This window comes from Triturus cristatus, chromosome 8 (assembly GCF_964204655.1).
Source record: "Triturus cristatus chromosome 8, aTriCri1.1, whole genome shotgun sequence".
NCBI lineage: Eukaryota > Metazoa > Chordata > Amphibia > Caudata > Salamandridae > Triturus > Triturus cristatus.
The window spans coordinates 1,023,811,191-1,023,832,778 of NC_140591.1; positions in this window are offsets into that span (position 1 = coordinate 1,023,811,191).

The window sequence follows — 21,588 nt, forward strand, 5'->3', positions numbered from 1 at the left end:
TTCACGGTAGGGTAGATAACTCTGTTACCAGTCTTATCTTGACGTCCAGGGACCTTGTAATGAGGCCTCACCTATCACTCTCTCTCAGATATGCCTTGAAGGGGATCGTCGAGACATACAATGGCCGTATCAAATTAGACCTGGCACCCTACCCATCATACTCATCAAAAATATTTAGTGCAATAAATATTTTTGTGTTTCTCTTCTTCGAATTAAAATATGAACAAAACATGACCGCATCAAATTAGACCTAGCACCCTACCCATGAACTCACCAAAAATATTTAGTGCAAGCAAAATTTTCGTGTTTCTCTTCTCTGAATTAAAATATGAGCAAAATATAGGAAAGTCATTAAACATCAACTTTGAAATCTTACGACAACCCCGAAGCTATCGCTCTTGGCATGAAGTAAATTCAATAAATGTGCAATTCACTTTTCAATACATTGCATTTGTCTATAAAGACAGATTCTAGCACTCAGGCGACCTCAAATTAGGTATGGAACACTATTAGTGCTTATTTGTCAAAAAAATGAGTACCCTACCCATGGCGCTGCTCAGAAGTCCGCTCCCTGTGCAATTTAATGTAGGTGCACAAACTACTAAAATTGTGGAGTCCTAAATCCACCTCATGATTTTTTTCTCACCCAAAAGGTGCTCCCTGGCGCTTAACTCATTCTTGCAGGTTATTGCTTTCTCCTTTTGAGACATTTTTTTCCACCTTTCTCTTCCGCCATTGTTCCACTTTCTGTGTTTTTACCTCTCTTGCTCTGCTTCAGAAAAATATGTGCAGTTCCCCCAAAATAAGTGCTGTTGGCCCCTACGGGCAGCACTGGCTCAAATTAAGCACTGGAATGCTAAATACTCTATCCTGCATCCCAGAAGGCAGAATAGAGGGTGGAAAGGAGTAGCAGTCTGTACATAAATGATTTCCGAATGTGGAGGACAAAAGTATATAGACCAGGGTTTTTCAATTTTCCTAAATAGATTACTCTTTTCCATTGAATAGTGGAAATTGAATATCAATTTAACATGGGTATAAATTTCCACTGCCAGTCAAAGAAGAGGCAGCCTGATTCAGTGCCTCTGATTAACAACATATGGTAAAAGTTATCAAGATGCTGGCTATATTTAAAGCCAGTAAATGAAGGTCTTCTGCTCTAGACAGAAAATCATCAAGTCTTATCTGCCTGATGCGCTGGGATTGACACGTGGTAATATATGTTAAAAGGATGGTTTAGAATAAAATAGTGCCCCAAGTCAAAGGCACGTTAAAGTATAAAAACAAAAGGCTTAAGCATTCCATCCATCTCTTATCCCACACATTTAGGTGCTGCCCTAAGAGGGGAGGCTATGGCCAGACATGCGTCTTGTGCACGCTGTGTCACAGGAACAAAGTTATACCTGGCTGATGAGCCCTAACTTGGCTAGACTGAGACCGATCCTGGGTTGCTAATGTTCCGGTTCAGATAGGATCTGTTCTGGCAGTTTGGGCTGGACTGTTCCCATTGGAGTAGGGTCAAGACTGATTTGCATATGGCTGGGTCTAAGCTGAGGTAGCATTGTGTGCAAAAGAACGATGGACTGGGATGTGGCTAGAGTAATTACCAGTGACAGAGATTAATTATATCAGTCAATCCACCACTTTTTGTGTACTTTTGCAAAGTCAAAGGGAGTCAACATACATTTGACATGATCAGCCAAATAAATCAAATAGAGACCTCATATTTTTTTGGGGCCTAATAGATATTCTGGGGAGATTCAGTGATCACTCAGGGATCACTGAAGTTATTGATTGCATCTTGTCCTGTTGAAAGAACATGCCCATAATGTGAAAGGTAGCAGTATAGTTGTTGCGGTCCTCATCGGAGATGACTATTTAAACCACATGAGTGCTCTGACGTGCTGTTAGTCCTTGATGTGCAACTCGCACATCTAACTTTTCACTATTTTAATATCTTGTGTTGGTTTGTTTCGTATATTATTTGCGCTGCATTTTAACTAAAGGAGAGTGAGACTCCTTGCATTTCACTTCTCCCTTCTTCCTAATACCATTTTGGGGACGACATAGGGCTAGTCATTGCTCTTCTCATCGGAGACAACTATTTAAACCAAGAGTGCGCAGACGTGCTGCTGTCGTGCCAAAGAAATGGAATCCCATAATTCCCCAGAAAGCAACCCCCTTCAGAAGGTGTCAGCTCTGTAGGGAGGACAAATTCAAGGATTATATGATTAATGCTGGATCACTGTCATAAGCCATCTACCTGGATCCCAGATGATTTCAATGGGGTGGCAATGCTAGTTCCTGAACCTCCTGAGACTTGCCCTTGGTTCACAGTAGAAGGCACTGCTCTGGTGGCAAATCCCAGGAAGAAGGGGGTTGGGATGGAGAGAGCTTGTAGAGTCAAAGGTGCTGTGTCTAGTCTCCCCAACGGCAACACTGCCGCAGGCATTCACACGGGTGCGATGAATGGTACCAGCCGATATGGTACCTATAAACAAACAATTATGAAGGCTATATCCTAGTATTAACCCTGTCTCTTAAGGTATCACCTCACAAAAGCTATTCAAATCTCAATCAACCTTTAGTTTTGTTGCTTTTTTGGTTTTAATTTAGATTGTCCGTAGAGGCTCCTCAAAATTTCCGAAACTGTGGTGAGTATTATTTCAGCAACAAACCCACTGGCAAATTTGGACGGAGTTAGCTTCACCCAAGTCCTCTCCGGCCCTGGCAACGGTATGTACAAGTTGAACAAAAACACTGGTTACCTCTGTTTACAACACAAGGTTGCGACTGAGCTCAGCACATAGTAAGATAAAGTCTGTTAATGTGTCTTTCCTTTTGTTGTTTTTTTCATCCAGATGCATGACTAATGCAGGACTCTGCTGTGACGTAGAAGCTGGAGGATCAAGGAGCTGGCAAGGTGGTGTCTTGGAAGCCGGGAAACAGGTAAGTGGCAGGCAAAGAGTCTAATCGAAGGGAAGGAGAGTGGACGGTCTTCAAATAAGACTGCTTGAGAACGCTCATAAATATCACACTCTAATTGTAACAAGGAACAAGTGCAGATAATTAACTTAATGAGGGTGCCTTCCAGAAGGTGTTTTAGAATGTTCACAAAGGTCACATTCTCTTTGCTTATAGCAAGGAACAGATGCTGGGTATTAATTTGATGAGGGTTGTCTTCCAGAAGGTTCACGTTGAGGTCATCTATGCTGGTTGCTTGATGCTTATTCTGGTGGATTTTGTGGATGCTTCCGTGATGCCTGAAACCTGACCTTGCATATGCATGGTAAAACATTTGTAAAAGCTATTAAGCCTTTTCAAACAAACCGGGGAACGCCAGCTGCAGCTAGCTATTACCAGCAGCATGTACTATGGTCACAAATCACGGTACAAGATGTTTGTTCATTCATAAGTGTTGAGAGGAATAATATGAGTCATGGCAGTATATTGTGATAGTCAAGAAAGGTGAGCTGTGGGAGGAATCCTGACAATCACTGATCAAAAGTAAAATTGACTTAGCCAAATTCACTGTGGCACATGACCGAGCATGAGTGTTTGTAACTGAGACTTGGGCAAATTATTATCTGGCCCGACATGGTGAATGCCATCCCCTGGGTATTCTGTCCTAAGACATAATAGGGTAGGCAGACTAGGGAGAGGTCTTTCTATTCTACACAATATAAAGTAGCACTGTCTCATGGAGCCTATTCAGAGCTAGTCTCTGTGTGAGACCTTGTTCTTCTCCATAAAACTATTGCCAACCAATTTGTTTGTTGGTCTTATAGACCCCCAGGGCCCTAGGCCAATTTTGAGTCAGACCTAGCACATAATATGGAGCCGCACCAGGGATAGATAATATTACTCTCCTGGGTGATTTTAACTTTCATCTGGAGGATGACATGTGCAAAGACTCCAGGGCACTTAGTGAAACGATGGCATGCTTTAGGCTTGCACTGTTAGTCAATGCTCCTACTCGCATAGCGGGACATCAGCTAGATGTTATATTCTGTAATGACTCTTGGCTGAAAGTGCACAAGATGATACCTCTTAGCTGGTCTTATCATCAGGCAGTGGCCTTCTCACTCGCTCTGCAGCATACTTAGGATAATAATATCTGTGATAATAATCGGACATACAAAATAAAATGGAAGAGCGTATCCGAAGAAACTTTCCAAAAGGTCCTTAGAAGCAGTTACCTTATTGACCCTGAGGACTTGCATCTGGCTGCAGTAGAGTTCTCAGCCTGGCTGAGCTCAGCTGTAGATAAGGTTGCCCTCATTAAGGAAACCAAAAATCAGAGAAAGCTGCCAAAATCGCTCCTGGCAGAAGAATTATGATGAGCAGGAAGAAACAACATATAAGGCAGCTATTAGGAAATATAAAATAGCTAACATGGAACAGAATCACATGTCTGTACTAAGCAAACAGATTCTGCTAACTCTTCGAGAGAACTTTTTAAAGTAATATATCTGCTTTTGGCTCCTCCAGTCTCTTCTAACATAGAGGACTTCCAAGGTTTCTGCAACAAATTGGCAGAATTCTTTCAAACAAAAATCCCTAATATATACAAAGAATTTGAATCCGTCAGTATGGAGGCTCATAATTCCTCACAGTCAGATGCTCAGTCTGAGTTGAGTCCCTCAGAAACAAATGGGACTAAGGAGAAGCATTTAGCGGTGTCATCTTGCTTCCAACATCTGATACACGAACACATGGAACTCTACCTTCTAAGCATAAAATCAGATCTCCCTTTGAACCATGCCCCCTGAAATACTAAAGTCTGCAGTGAGCACTATAACCCCTCCACTGACATGTATTGTGTCCAAAGTCATCAGCTCAAGAGGCTATCCAATGCAGGGGAAGCAGTGGCATTGAATCTTCTTGATCTGTCCACAGCCTTTGATACTATCTCCTTGACCCTGCTTACAGAATGCCGACAGAAACTGGGATTAAAAGGTGTAGCACTGAAACTGCTCACTTCCTTTCTTAAGAACAGATCTCAGACGATGATAGTGAATAACTTTAAGCCAGACTCATTTACCTTGCCATGTGGGGTACCTCTGTGTTCCTCCCATAGCCCAACCCTATTTAATCTATATGTCTCCCGACGGGCCAAACTGATATGGTCTTTTGAACTACAAGCCTTGTCGTACGCTGTCGACACACAAATAATTGTGTTGATAACTAAAGATACCGGGGTTATTGCGGACAACTTTAACAACTACATGAAGGCAGTGTCCACTAGGCCTGGGCGAAGCACTACGCTACGCTCGCGTAGTTTGCGAAGTTCGCGCTACTTCGCACTACGCGAACTGCACGTAGCACAGTGCGAACACGCGTAGCGTAGTGTTGCGTAGTGCTGCGGTCATTTTTTGCTTGCTCGCGGTCCTCAACGTCATGTTGGCGACCGCGAGCAAGCAAAATGACATCCTGGCGAGACTTTTTCCTTGTTCGCGATCGCGAGCATGGAAAATAAATCTCCCGGCGAGATTCCCAACGCGAGGAGGTCAGGTTTCTCATTGCGAGGGGTCGCGTATGCTCGCGATCGCTCGCGATGAGAAACTACCAGTTCGCGTTGAGAAAGCTGCCGCTCGAGTAAAAATCTACTCGAGCAGCAGAAAACTACAGCTCGCACTGTGCAAGATGCCATTTTCAATGATTGCACAGTGCCGGTTGCTTGTCCGCACTGTGCAATCATTGAAAACAACATCTTGCACAGTGCGAACATGTTACTACGCAGTTCGCGAAGTGCTACGCGTAGCTCGCGTAGTGCGAACTTCACTTTGCGTAGCTTCGCGAAGTGCTACTTCGCGAACTACGCCCACCCTTAGTGTCCACATGGATGGGAAAGAGTGTATGTAACTTAATAGACAAGATGGAGGTTTTAGTTTTTGGTAGCCAACTGTCCATATGGAACAATAATTGGTGGTTGGAAATGCTGGCCACACTACCCACCCCCAATGACTCAGCGAAAAAGCTGGGGGTGATTCCGGAGAATAACCTGTCGCTTGACCTTCAGGTAAACCATACAGTTGCAAACTTGATTCTGGATTAGAAGGATGCTACAGAAAGTTTTTCCTTTCAGTCTGAGTTGAGTCCCTCAGAGACAAATGGGACTAAGGAGAAGCATTTAGCGGTGTTATCTTGCTTCCAACATCTGACACACGAACACATGGAACTCTACCTTCTAAGCATAAAATCACATCTCCCTTTGAACCATGCCCCCTGAAATACTAAAGTCTGCAGTCAGCACTATAACCCCTCCACTGACATGTATTGTGTCCAAAGTCATCAGCTCAAGAGGCTATCCAATGCAGGGAAAGCAGTGGCATTGAATCTTCTTGATCTGTCCGCAGCCTTTGATACTATCTCCTTGACCCTGCTTACAGAATGCCGACAGGAACTGGGATTAAAAGGTGTAGCACTGAAACTGCTCACTTCCTTTCTTTAGAACAGATCTCAGACAATGATAGTGAATAACTTTAAGTCAGACTCATTTACCTTGCCATGTGGGGTACCTCTGTGTTCCTCCCTGAGCCCAACCCTATTTAATCTATATGTCTCCCGACGGGCCAAACTGATATGGTCTTTTGAACTACAAGCCTTGACGTACGCTGTCGACACACAAATAATTGTGTCGATAACTAAAGATACCGGGGTTATTGCGGACAACTTTAACGACTACATGAAGGCAGTGACCACATGGATGGGAAAGAGTGTATGTAACTTAATAGACAAGACGGAGGTTTTGGTTTTTGGTAGCCAACTGTCCATATGGAACAATAATTGGTGGTTGGAAATGCTGGCCACACTACCCACCCCCAATGACTCAGCGAAAAAGCTGGGGGTGATTCTGGAGAATAACCTGTCGCTTGACCTTCAGGTAAACCATACAGTTGCAAACTTGATTCTGGATTAGAAGGATGCTACAGAAAGTTTTTCCTTTCATGCCTCTACCAGTGTGAAAACAAGTAGCTCTGGCCCTAATCTCGTCCAGACGTGATTATTGTAATGTGCTCTCTCTCTACAATAATAAGTCGACACAAATGTAGCTGCAAATGGTAGAAAATACATCAGCGAGAATGAATCTAGACATCCCCAAATATCAGTTAGTCACTGTAGTATTAATCAAGGTCCATTGGAAACCTGTGAAAAAGCGTATTATGTTTATATCACTGTGCATTGTGCACAAAGCCCTATATAATTGAGGGCCTTGAGGAGTCAGAACTATGTCCCAATGGTATGCCCCTATTAAACACCTCTTGGCACATCAAATTCTGGTTGAGGTCCACATGTTCCAGAAACCAAGCTGGAGAAGCAGAGCCTTCTCGGTGGCGGCAGCCAAGCTCTGGAACTCTCTCCCTCGTCATTTGACTTGCTTTAAAACTCATACTCCTTTTAGAAAGACCTTAAAATCCTGGCTCTTTACCCTATATGGGAGGTCCGGAAGTAATCATAAGCCTGCTATCCTTGCCGACTTTTGTCATCAGAACTAACTACTCTTTAGTGCCTTGACGCCTGTGGCCATTTGTGCGCTCCTATAAATCTACCTCATTCATTCATTCACAATAATAAAAGCAAGTGAGAGGGTATCGTTTCAAGTTACTCTTTTGAGAAAAGACGTGGAGTGATCAGCAGAAACGTAGGCTAGTGGCTTTGGGAGAAGTATAGATTCAGAATACAGCAGTAAAATTAAAATATTGCCAGTCAATGGTTGCTGCTATATGATACCGAACGATGGGGCATATTAACAAGGGCTTGCGATAATATTATCGCCGCTTTAGCATCCGTTTTCGGATGAAAAGCGGCGATAATATTATCGCTCTATCTACAAGGACACGCTAGCGCATGTTTCCTTGCATTAGAGCCCAGTTTCATGCCGCCTCGCCTCGCATCCCTCATCAGATGCAAGGTGGGCGTGCCTCATGAAACTTCATTCTGGAATATCGCTAACGGGGATTCGCGACATTTACAATGATGCCCCGTCCGGCATAGCGATATTCATTTCAGAGCTAACTCGCCCTTAACGCTGCTTCCAGACGTCTGCAAAAAACCTGTGTTGTGTATATTTTAACATTGCTGGTGGATTATGCTGATACGACCACATGATCGTATCAGTAAGATTATCGCCGTTTCCATTAGTTCAACGCGTGTTTTCAGGCGATGTTGTTGCCATTTCCCCCCTATCGCTGGAAATTAATCACCCGGGTGAAATGCGTTGTAAATAACACGCTAACCGGGTGATACATTTCAGCGATAGACGGCGATAAATTCATAAGCGCTAAGTGCGCTTTGCGGTATTTATCGCCGTCTAATGTTGATATGCCCCGATATCACTTAAAGAGGTGTCTGTAATTACGACACCACCCTGAGGATGAAAAGAAATTCTCCACAAACAACAAGAAGCTTTTTCATGAAAAAAAATAATGAAAAAAAGGTTCAATATTTGAAGGCAATATTGCCTTGTCTTTTCGACAACATATAATGAAGTGCATGCTGCTTTTTGGTGTTTTATACGTTTTCAATGTAAAAAAACATTTTACTAGATGTCCTTTTGTAACATGATGTCGGCTTAGTAGCATTAATGCTGATATTATAATACCCCTTTCGGGAAGCCACAAAGTCTTCTACCTACATGACACAAAAAGGCCAACCGGTGACAGTGCCTGTAAAATCGACTATTTGTCAGTGATCTGCTTTGCTTTTAGTGGGAGGCCACAGACCCGTGCGAGTGCTGCCTGCAAGCTTGGTTGGCTTGGACTGAAATCCCTAGTGGGTCCTTCAAAAGCGAGGAGTGCTAGTTTTTGTCAAATTTCCGTCTGTCTTTTCTGCATTATGAGGTGATGATGAACAGCATTCTGAGTCTGGTGTTAGTGAGATGACAGGGTGAACGTGACAGAATGTATGTGCCTGCACATACATGGGCAGGGCTGTTTCAATTAATGTGCTGGCATTGAGTGCTTGGTTCAAAAACATAACTGAAAGAGCAGCAGTGTATTTCTAAGTGTGGGGTAAGGCACATTAGCATGATGACTTGATGGTTAATTTTCAGAGAGTTCATAGTAGACATTGGTTCGAGTTTTTTTTTCTCTAGTGATTATGTGGTGATGGGTTAGTCTGCTTTTTAATTCATGACTAGGAAGTGACGTTGCTATGTATGTTGCTCATAGAATACATCTCTGTGTGGATGCTGACATAATTGAATTAGGACCTAAATATGCTGTAAAATATCTTGTCCTGACCATGATCCTGATCAAATAACCTGATCCAGCTTAATTAGGAATCACATGACAATAAACAAGGCAGGAAGTTGATGCTGAGTTGCTTTATAAAGCAACTAAACCTCAAAATAATTCACAAAATCCTTACATCATACAGTAAAGGATACTATATTTCTTGTAATACATGCTCACATCATCCCCCTTTTGCCAGTTCTCTTTTAAATGTGTGCTCTCTGCTGCCCGATATTATTATGGTTGCAGCTACATACAACACACTGGAAATCTGTACTGTTGAGATAGACATGCCAACATGCAGCTTATGGTTTAAAGCAAAGTGTACCTCAAGCTGGTTAATATAAGTGGAGCAGCTCAATATAGGCTCCACCCTTACACGCCACAGAAATGCATTTTTATGTTCATGTATATTTATATTTGCTGTGTGCCTTAATTATGTTAATGTGTGTGAAACATTTAAACGTATTGACGAAATGGATTCACTGTAGTGACTACAGATTTATACATGTGTGCAGTAATGTTCAGTTGAATCATGTTTACTTGTGTTCTTCATTCACTTTTTTATATTACACTATAAGTTATATTTGCATACGTAATCATGTTCTCTTTTGCTCACATTTTGGCATTTGTGCTTCAAGTTTATACCTGTGCATGTATAATCATGTATTCAAGTTCATATTAATGGCTAACTTAAATTAGTCTGACTACAGGCCTCAGTTGAAATGCATTTTGCTTTGCCAGCATTTCCTTTCTTTCCTTGCAGGTGAATTATCATGGTTCTCATCAGTGGGCGAGGTTTCTTGTGAGACTGAATACTTTGATTTCTTTAGTAAAGCAGACAAAAGTTATTTGTTGAACTCACTTAGCATTTTTTATGTTAGCTTAGAGCTGAGAAAGAGTGTGCTCGTAAAAGATGTAAAGGAGGGTGAACCACTGCGACGAGTGGGAAGTACATCATAGTGTGCTGCAATGAGATTGGATGGTTAGTGTTAGTGCTGGGTTGTTATTGGCTGATTACTTCACAGAGTGCTGCGCTGCCATTGGTTGCTGACGCCTAATGAGATTTGTGTGTAAGAAAAATATTTCCTGGTTTTGAAACAAAATTTATTTTTGTGATTGTTGATATTATGGCTGAAAAATAAAATGTTCAAGCTTATATGAGATCTGATTAGGGGAGATGTGAAAGTTCCTGTTAGAGAAGGAGATGGGCACCAACAGAAGGCACAGCAGGTCATTATACGGCTATAAATGTGGGGCTCCCCACATGCATTTGGCTGGGTCAGTGGATTAGGATCACTGAAAAAGAAGGTGCTTTGATGTTTCCATGCTATGCACATTTAATTTGAAAATTATAGAAAATCTGAATATGGTGTTGTACAACATGAAGCAACCTCCTAGATCCACACAGTATAAGGCACTTAATGCCTGGGTATGTGTAGCTCATGTCAAAGAAAAGGAGTAGTATCTTGATAGAGTTAGAAAAAAGTATGTCGCAGTGCTGAAGATAGATGGGATGCGGAACAACAAAAATGGAGTGCTGACATATTTCAGGGAATGAGGTTTTGACTTGCATTGATGAGTGAGGAACCTCAGAAAGAGAAAAAGAAAAAGGAGGGTAAAGTAGAGAGCACAGAGGGATCAGGTGGAGATAGTGATAGTGATTCCAATGATGACTTCCTGGATATGTTATTCCCTTATAATGTGACCCAACCTGAAGGAATGAGTGGTGCTGTTACCAGTGGAGACTCAGAGAGAGTCACTGTCCAAGTGAATTCAAATCAAAGAGTCCAGGGATTCGTGCCCCTGTTAACTGTACTGTTTCGTTTTTTTTTTAAATACATCTTTAATATTTTTTTGAGACAATCCAGAACCACCACCACCCCCCAATACCGTGGACAGGTCATTTTGTTGTTTTTACAATCAATTTAATACAGAACAGTACTGAGTTCATCTAATTACAAGGAAGATAATATTGTACCAAAATAAATAAAGTTGCAGCAAATAACGCCACGGCTACAGCTATCTTTATCAAAAAGCCATATAGAAGAGAGCCCCTATCCCATTGAGATTCAACCGAAAAAGGAGCCCATACCTGAAGCCCCCTTTTCCTTGCACCCTTGCCTTTCTGTACATATATTGCCATCTCTGTATGATACTTGGCCACGAGGCGGGCTAACCGTTGCTGAACCAATGGTGAAAAGTGATCCAACCAAGCCATCGCCAGACACAGTCTTAAGACCGTCATTGCAATAAACAGGAATGATGTGCCTGGAGAGGGACTACCTCGTTATCCTCCAGAGTAATATAAATTGTGGATTTAGTTATTTTTTACGAATCCTAATCTACCCTCCGAAAACCCCGTTATTTCCCCTATCAGTCACCCCAGGGATGGACAGCTTGCAAACATATGAACCAAATCAGGACTATATAAATGAGTCACCGACCAAGTGAATTCAAATCAGAGAGTCCAGGGATTCATGCCCCTGTTAACTCCACTGTTTCATTTTTTTTTTTAAATACATCTTTATTATTTTTTTAAAACAATCCAGCCCCACGACCCCCCAAAACCGGTGGACAGATCATTTTTTTTTTTTACAATCAATTTAAATATAAAACAATATTGAGTTATCTAATTACACCAAAGATAATATTGTACCAAAATGAATAAAGTTGCAGCAAATAACTCCACGGCTACAACTATCTTTAACAAAAAGCCATGTAGAAGAGAGCCCCTATCCAGTAGAGATCCAACCTGAAAAAGGAGCCCATTCCCGATGCCCCCTTTTCCTTGCACCCTTGCCTTTCTGTACATATATTGCCATCTCAATATGATACATGGCCACAAGGCTGGCTAACCATTGCTGAACTGATGGTGAAAAGTGATCCAACCAAGCCATCGGCAGACACAGTCTTAAAACCGTCATTGCAATAAACAGGAATTTGGGGTTTATCCTGATTTAAAAAATAACCCGATAATTTCCCAAATTGGTGAGCCTCTTCCTTGATTTTGTTTAATGCGGTTCCCGGGGCTGGGATAACAATTGCAAAGTCATCTGTGTAGGCCATAAGTTTTGTATCCAAATTGAGGACTCTGACGGGCAGTTTTAATTTATTATTTTTTATATTCTTTATCAGTGGGTCGATATACAGGGCAAATAGCATGGGCATCCCTGTCTTGTCCCTCTTTGTTTTGTGACTAAGTCTGACTGCGCTCATCAATGAGATCTTAGCTTTAGGCTGTTTATACAACACTTTTAAAGCCAGTCCAAAGTGGTTCCCAAGCCCAATTTTATCAATCAAGGCCCAAAGATATGGCCAGGAGACCCTATTGAATGCTTTATCTGCATCCTGAAGTATTAGAGCCATAGGATCTCCCCTTACTGAAGATGCAAGAAAGAGTCCAATAATCCACCTTATATGATCTGTAGTTCCCCGACCTGGCATAAACCGATGCTGCCATGGATATACAATTTTACTGATTATCCCGGGCAACCTTGTTACCAGAATCTTGGAATAGATTCTAGAATCGCTTTTCACTAAAGTGATTGGCCGGTAAGAGCCTAGCTCTGAAGGGGGCTTCCATTTCTTAGGACATATTATAATATTTGCTAGGGCCCAGGACCCAGGTAGTGCTTCTCCTTCTTGTACTTTCGAAAAAAGCTCCAGTAGATAGTTTTTTAAGACTGGGGAATAGGATCCTGCCTTCCCTGAGGTACAGCAGAAATTGCAGAGGTGATTTCTTTTGGCATTATTGGTTGATCCCGCTGACTCGGGCTTTATATATTATTCGGTCCCACGTCAAAGTTATGCGAGGTTGTATTTTTTTCTTATCTCTCAAGGTCTTTTACAGGCAAGTGGCATTAAAAAATATCCCAAAGTCATGTCAGATCATAACCGTTTGGTTTTGAAGGTTCCCCTCAAAAATAAAATTGATGAACGTCGGTGCTGGTCCATTGAACTGGCCCTTCTTTTGGATGAGGAATACCCTAGGCATATGCAGGAGTGGATTCCTGTATTTATGACGGGAAAATTGGGCAGTGCATCAGCTGGGATGATTTTGGATGCCTTCAAGGTTGGGGTCCGAGGGGAGACTTCCCAGTACAGCTGGGCCCGTCAAAACAAAAAAGAAAAAGCTTTATTTAGAGAAACTGCATAAAGGACTTGCATTGGCAGAGACAAATTTGACAGATGCGGTGGCCAGCGGTACCGAGATTCAGGTGGCACAAATAAGGGTGGCTGTGGCAAAAGCAGCAATTGTGAGTATTTCTACGAAGAAAGAAGCTGATAAATGTCTGGTACTGAAACATTAATTCTCTGAATATAGTGACAGGGTGGGCTACCTCTTGGCACTGTGGATTAGACAGAAAACAATACAGTTTTATATAAAAGAAATTAGGGACCCTCTACTTGGAATGGTGACAGATAATTCTGGAATTAGGGCCGACTTTCAGAGATTTTATTAGCAACTTTATTCGGAAGATTTGGGTAATACGTTTGAGGAAATTAATGGGTATCTGAATTCGGGCACTCTGGGCAAAATAGATAAGGAAGATCAGGAATACCCGGATCATCCAATAACTCTACTGTTTCAAATGCGTCAGATGCAATAAGTGGTCTGGTCACTATTGATTAAACCTGAGTCATTCGGAATCACAGCACATGCCTTGACAGTTCTAATTGAGTAAATACATCAACTACAGTTATGGTTGCTCCTGGATGGGGAGGCACAGGAAAAACTGCTTTGGTCCCAAATCTGGTAATTTCATCATATGTCACCCCTGTATCATCAGCAATGAATCAGGCAGGCATTAGCCCTGTAAAGGAACCAGCTCAGAAGTCATACAATTTTGATCTGTCCATTTGGAATTCACCTCACTGTATTTCAAGCAGGAGTCCCTGGGAAGGGAGAGTGTCCAATACTTCTGGAGTCCATATTGGTGTTAATTCATGACAGTTCAATGATTTGATTAGTCTTTTCAATGGGTCTGCAAGAGAAGGTGAGGTTTCAGGATTGAACATAGAACTCCATTCTCCAGGAAGGGAGAAAGCAGTGGATGTGGTCAAATTAAAATTAGAATTGGATGAGATGATCTAAGGAAATCTTGATCTTTCCTGCTTAGAAATCTATCAAGAAAATGAACTTAAGTACATGTACAAAGATGCTTCTAAGCGTACAGGACAAACTCTTTGATAATCTGTCTGAATTGGCTTGAGTGTATGATGTAGGTTTAAGTAGGACCAATTCCTTATAGAATAAGTTACCGCATATGTTTTGATGAAAACAAAATCACTAGTATGAGAATATCAGGAATGAAAATGCTAATTTGAGAACTAATTGGTAGCATTTGAAAATTGAGTGAATTAGACACGTGGGAAGGCAGATTGGTGAAGAAGAAAGACCCAAAGAAATCGAAGGGAGAGCCACATCCATCTTTGATAGAGGAAGAAGGTGCTCCAAATTTCCCATTGAGAGAGGTGCCTGGCGGAGGTTACATTCATGCACCATGGAGTAAAAGTGATATTGTGTCACTCACAAGTGATTTCCCCAAATGGAAAGATAAGCCAGTGGAGTGGTATACCCAGGTTGATCATTTTGTAAAGATTTCAAAGGTATTGTGGATAGATTCTGATACCTTTTTTGACATCCTGGTTTGTCTGCAGAACTAAAAATGGCTATATAGTGGCCAGAGAAGGAGCCAGAGAGAAATCCAAAATGTCATGCCCCGTCGCCATTGCTGAAGGAAAAGTATCAATTGGTGATTACCTTTTTGAAAGGGAAAATTCTGGTGAAGGACATTGATTGTGTTATGATTGACTGACTGGCTCAGGAATCTAAAGAGACTGCAAATTGTTTTTATGAGCGGTTTTTACAAGTGCTTAAACGCCACAGTGTAATGGAAACTCTCAAACTCAAAGATACATGGAGATTCGTGTCTTAGTTTGTGATCAGATTGAGACCTGAGGTTACCGTGATGATTCAGCAGTATTTAATTTGTTGACAGAAGAAGACAATCTATGAGATCTTGAGGTATGAAAATATTGCAGTGATGATTTAAAATGAAACAGAAGCAGTTGAAGGAGAAGTTGATATTGACACAAATGAAAGCAGCATAGGTAGGAAGCCAGAGTCAACCATATATAGGGAATGTTGGTGCTATGCAAGGTTTTTATGAGCAGGGAGTTCCTGTAATGCAAGATGAAAATGGTTGTCCACAACAGGGTAGAGGTTGCAGTGTACCGATCGATCCAAGTACTGAAATTGAAGTAGCTACATTAAAAATAAAATGAATTTGTGCCAATTATTGTAACAAGTTAGGGCACTAGAAGCGGGAATGCCGTCTTAATCCCAGTAGAGTAATGAACAAGAATCAGGTTCAAAATCCAGGGTTTGTAAAGACACAGGTTGATAACCCCGTAGAGCAGCAAAATGTGCTGAGATAAAGGACACAAGGTCCAGTGATAAAAGTTTCTCAAGCCCCTATTCCTCAGCAAAATGTAAATGGTCCTAGATATAATAATAATAATAATAATAATACAGCTCCGTATTTTAATCCGAATTCCTTACAGAACCAAAACCCGTTACAGCAATTTCCTATGTTTGACACACTAGAGGGTTATGGTTCAAATCTATCACAATGACGGTGCCTGAGGAGGGAGGAAAATTGTGTGCTTGGAGCAATCTTAGAGGTAGGCCAGAGTGTTCCATTCGTGGAAGGTGAGGTGAATGGCCAACCCGTATCATTTTTGATCGACACTGGTGCTACCCGTTCCACTGTTAGGACAGCAGAAGTTCCAAACCAACCATATTGGGAAAAAAGAATCCAAATTGTAGTATTTGCAAATAAACAAATGCCAAATCGCATAACATGAGAAATGGCAATTAAAATAGTGTCCTTTGAGGAGTGCCATCAGTTGTAGTGTGTGATTTTAGTCCTGTAAATCTTTTGAGTATTGATTTGCTGTGCAAGCTAAACCGCACTAGCTAATGCATGCTGAAAGGTGTGGAGTTTCTGACTTATGATGAGGATGTTGGTTTTATATTGCCAACTATAGGGCCAAACATTGTAGTGCTTCCTTTGATGACAAATGATGATTTATGATGGTCCCTTAAAAGAGTTGAGCTTGTCTGTATAAAATTTAAAACCAATGCTGAGTAATGAAAACTCCCCAGAACAATTTGACTTCCAAAACAATTGCTGGGATTACCCCAGTGATTGAGTCAATGATACAACAATGAATTTTGAAAGAAATAATGGGGAGTCCATGTGAATCACCCATCATGGGCCTGTAGAAGCCATGCAGTAAGTACTGCATCATGCACGACCTGAAAAAGATTAATAATATTAGTCTTCCCTGTTTTCCTGTAGTAATGAATCCAACTGTGAATTTATTTCTGATTCCGTCTGAGTGGTTTACTGTAATTGATTTATGCCAGGCCTTTAACTCCATGGCCTTGCATGAGGACAGCCAGTACTGCTTTGCATTTCGGTTCCAGAACCGTATTTTGTTGTGGTTCCACATCCACAGGGGTATACAGAGAAACCTTCCATTTTTAATCAGATCCTTTAAAAGAACCTTGAATCCCTAATAATGTCATGTAACTCTGCCCTGGTGCAATATATAGATGACTTACTAGTTGCATCAGATACACAGGACGCATTTAAACAAGACACCATTGCACTGTTGATCCACTTGGCTGAGAATGGACATAAAGTGTTCCCACGTAAGTTGCAGCATTGTCAAAGAGAAGTACTGTATCTCAGGCTTCACATTGAAGAGGAAGTGAGGAAGGTGTCACAAGAGAGAATCATGGAGATTCTGAAAATAAATCCATCAACCACCCTGAGAGAAGTTAGGATGCTTTTGGGAATGGTAGGCTATGGTAGACAGTATTGGCCAAGACTTTACAAAAGTAAGCCCGGGCGGAGTTCACGTAGCCATGATCCGCAGAATCCACGAAGCGGTAAAAAATCTTTGTAACACTACGCCGAGTTTCACAAGAATGTCGAGTTGCTTGCTAGACGTTTCTGACGTTCGGCATTGCGTGTTCAGGGGGAAATCTTGCGCAAACTTCATCACACGGTCACCAATTGGCGCAGCCATCTTGTTTTTCCACTCTCTGTTATGGTTCTGGGGCATGTTTTTGAATCCTCTCAATATCTTTTCAATCCTTTGTTTCTAAAACTTTTTCCTGATCTTTTTTATTTATTATCTTTCCCTCTCTCCTCCTAAGAGTATATTCTGCATTTTTTTCTACTTTTACTGCATTTTTGTACAGTTTTTCTATTACTTGCTTTTTTTTACTTCCATACCTCTTCACCTGACTTTATTTTTTACTTCTAAATTTTCTTTTCCGCCCCGCCCCCAGAACCATGGCTAAGAGTAGTTCTAAGACTAAGAGTGTGACCAGGAGCCGTTTTGCTTGCGGAAGGTGGCACCCGGAAGGGGTGCAGCTCCGGGCCTTTTTCTTGGAGGTGGAGGTGGCCGCCCTAGTTTTTTTATGTGCAGCACCACATCCTCTTAACCTGGCATCTGGCGGCAGGCCTGATTCAGGCTATGGGATTCAGGAGCGTCACCACCAGTGGGCGAGGGTGTGCCAGGCCGTGTTTCGCTGCTCTGGGGTCCGGTGTGCCCACAACCAACTGATTCACAAGTGGTTCGACATTCTGGACGGGAGCAGGACCTGCTGGACCTGCTAGGTGTTGAGGTGGTGGGTATTGGTGAGTAGGTAATTGTTTTTTTTTTTTTTTTTTTTTTTTAAAGTTCATCAATCTTTTTAATATTAACCATATTTTTTTCAACATTTTCTCGAACATTTAACGGCATGTGCAGGTTAAAAGTTCTCAATTGTTTTAAGTTCGAACAGTGCCTTCCAAATGCAAGAAGCAGGTATGGCAAAGTTGACAACTTTTTTTTTTTTTTATAGTTTCAAAAACCTTTATTGGCAAAAAGTAAACATACAGGTCAGTGCAGCAAAAAGTCACGTAGCCATGTGTTACCCCCCCTGGTCTGCAGGAGGGGGGGGGAAAGAGGGAGGTGCAGTTTACGCGTACACGGCCATTTAGCCGACATCCCGGAGGACCGGCGGCATTTCAGGAGTATCTACACACAAGGGATCCCATTACCATTACTGCTAATATCAGTGGCTGCACCGGCCCTCAGACCCCGCTGCAGGCCATCGTGTATATGGGGCAGTCCCACCAGCCACCTCCTTCACCAACTGACCTGAACCAGTCCCTGAGTTTCTGTAAAGCAAGTCCCAACGCCCCCCCTCCCAGCCCACCCACCCCACGCACGTTGTCTCATCACTCTCGCATCTGCGTACTGTCCTATCCGCCGTCCCTGCGTCCAGCAGTGAGCAGGCAAAGCAGTGCTCCACTCTCAGTTCGCCGTCCACCCTGCGGCCGCCTTCCGTCGCCCCCACGGTTCCACTCAAAGCATGCCACACTCCTCCGGGTAATGCCCCGCCACTCACTCAGCCCACCGGCGCGCCTCCTGAGGGTCACGCCAACCTGCCATCCAGTCATGCGTCTACCAGAGTGCGCTCCAGTATCACACCCGCCTCCGCCTCGTTGTGTGCATCAGATCCGTTGTCTTGTGTCACTCCCCGGCCCGCCCCCTCGGCTTCCCCAGCAGTCAGATATGTTCTGTACAGTCCCCAAAAGTTCTTGGGACGGCTCTTCGGGGGCAACAAATCACTATATGTCTCCGCCTGCATGCAGCAATACAACATATCTCTGACCCAGCGTTTTTTAGTGGGGAGCGGCCCCCTCATCCAGCACGACGCCACGACGTGCCGAGCCGTTAAAAGCGCTATGTCCGTCAGGCGTCTAAGCGCCAGCGGGAGAGGCCTGGAGAAACCCAGTAACGCCAGCGCCGGGTTAGGCTGTATGTCCTTTTCTAGTATCAGACTCAGTTCCAGGAACACTGCTGTCCAGAACCGGGCTATACCCGGACAGTGCCAGGCCATGTGTATGAAGTCTGCTACCGGGAAATGGCAGCGTTCGCACTCTGCCGATGGGCGAAGCCCGTACCTGTGCAGTCTCTCTGGGGTGTAATAGACCCGCTGCAGGAACTTAAAGTGTATCAGTCGGTGCCTACCGTTTAACGACACCCTCTTAGTGCTAGAGCAGCAGTAGGTCCACATCTCGTCCGTTATTTCCATTTGTAGGTCGGTCTGCCACCCCCGTCGCGCCGCCGAGCACTCGGGCGCCCGGTGCTGATCCCCAAGTTTTTTGAGAGTCGAAACGAGTTTGGCTGGGGCCACCGTTTTGATGACATACGTAAGTTCCGGGACCTCTGGCGGTTCCTCCAAGCCCGGCCCCAACAGGGCCGACAGCGCACTACGAATCCTATGGAATTGGAAGTGCTGGAGCTGGGTTGCCCCAGGTCGGGCCGGGCTGATCTGCTCCCACGTCTTAACCACCCCGTCCTGAAACAGGTCCGCCAGTTTGGCGATGCCCAAGGCGCCTAGCGCCTGTCTCACCCCAGCTTCCCTCAGTGGGGGGAGCCAGATCGCCCATTCCACTCGCATCAGTGGGGAATACAGTATATCGCAATCCTGCGCCCTCCGGATCGCATGCCATGCATGGTTCGTGGCCTTTATGGAGTCCAATGTTCCCACCCTGCGGTCCACTGGCTGGAAGACAGTTGCCGGGAGGGGAAGCGGTTCCGCAAATAACCGCTCCATCAGCACGTGCGGTATATCCGTGGTGGCATGGACCCACGTATGTAGGTGGGCCGCCTGCGCTATCCGATAATACCTTTCCAGGTCCGGGGCCCCAAGCCCCCCCATCTCGTAGGGGAGCGTCAACACCTTCCACTGCACCCTGGGCTGCTTACCGCCCCAGGCCAGCCGAACCAGGGTCTGAGTCAACTGCGCAAAGAAAGCCTTCGAGAGCACGATAGGGAGGTTAGTGAAGAGGAACAAAAATCTCGGCAGGACCACCATTTTCATGATGGCCACTCTGCCCATCAGCGACAGGGGGAGTTTAATCCACACCTCTACGTCGTCGACAAGGTTGGAGTAGGCTACCCCGTAGTTTTCCCGAAGCAAAACCTCCGGGTCCTTGTGCAGCTGAATCCCCAAGTATCGGACGGAGTCAGTTGTCCACTGTAGGGGGTATTCCATTGGGAACGGCACTGTGACCGGGGTCAGCGGGAACGCCAGCGACTTGGTCCAGTTCACCTGGAGGCCCGAGAGAGCTCCAAACCGGACTACCTTTCTCAGGACGGAGGAGAGATTCTCCTCCGGGTTGCGGACGTATAGCAACGTATCGTCCGCGTAGGTGGAAATGCAGATCCGATAGGAGGGGAAGTTAATACCTTCAAATCGATGATACTCCTGCATTGCGCATGCCAGTGGCTCCGCCACCAGAGCGTATAAGAGGGGAGAAAGGGGGCACCCCTGCCGAGTACCCCTGGAGACCGCGAAGGCGTCCGTGACTCGGTCTCCTATGCGCAGCCTGGCAGTAGGTCTAAAGTATAGTGCACCCACCATCTGCAGGAACGGTTCTCCAAGCCCTAGTTTCCTCAAGACTCTCACCATGAAGGGCCACTCGACAGAGTAAAATGCCTTCTCCATGTCGAGGAAAATCGCCAGGCCTTACCCCCCGGGCGCACATGCTGCATGGCCCCAAGGACTGTGCGAATGTTATAGGTAAGGTTCCTGGACGGGATGAACCCCGCCTGCTCCGGGGCCACCAGCTCCGGCACCAGTAGCGCCAGACGCTTAGCGAGGACCTTTGCATACAGCTTGGCATCCACATTTATCAGGGAAAGCGGCCTGTACGAGCCGCACAGATTCGAGGGCCGCCCAGGTTTCAGAATGGTGACGAGCAGCGCCTCTCGCATCGAGTCCGGCATGCTACCCTCCTGACAAATATCATCGAAAAGGGCCATGATGTGTGGGAGAAGTTTATCCTGAAAGGCCTTGTAGAACGCCACCGTTAGCCCATCCGCGCCCGGGGCAGTGCCCGCCCTCATGCCCCCCAGTGCCTCCAGGATTTTGTCTTTTTGCACCAGCAGCGCCAGGAATTCCCTCTGCGAGTTTGACAGGAAGGGCATTTTTATATAACTGAGGTAGTCGTCTATCTCCTCCTCCATTTGGGAGGCCTTTGCTGTATACAGCCCCGCATAATAGTCCCGGAATTCTTCCACTATCTCTGTCTCGTCAGTAATCACCGTCCCAGATGCAGTCACCAATTCGTTGATGACTAAGGGCCGCCTGGTGTTACGGAATATCCCCGCCAATAGGGAGCCCGGGCGTTCGCTCTCCCCATAGGTGCGAGCTGTGGCATATTTGCCCATGTGCTGCACTTCCCTGTCCGCCTCGCTGTTGAAGTCTGAG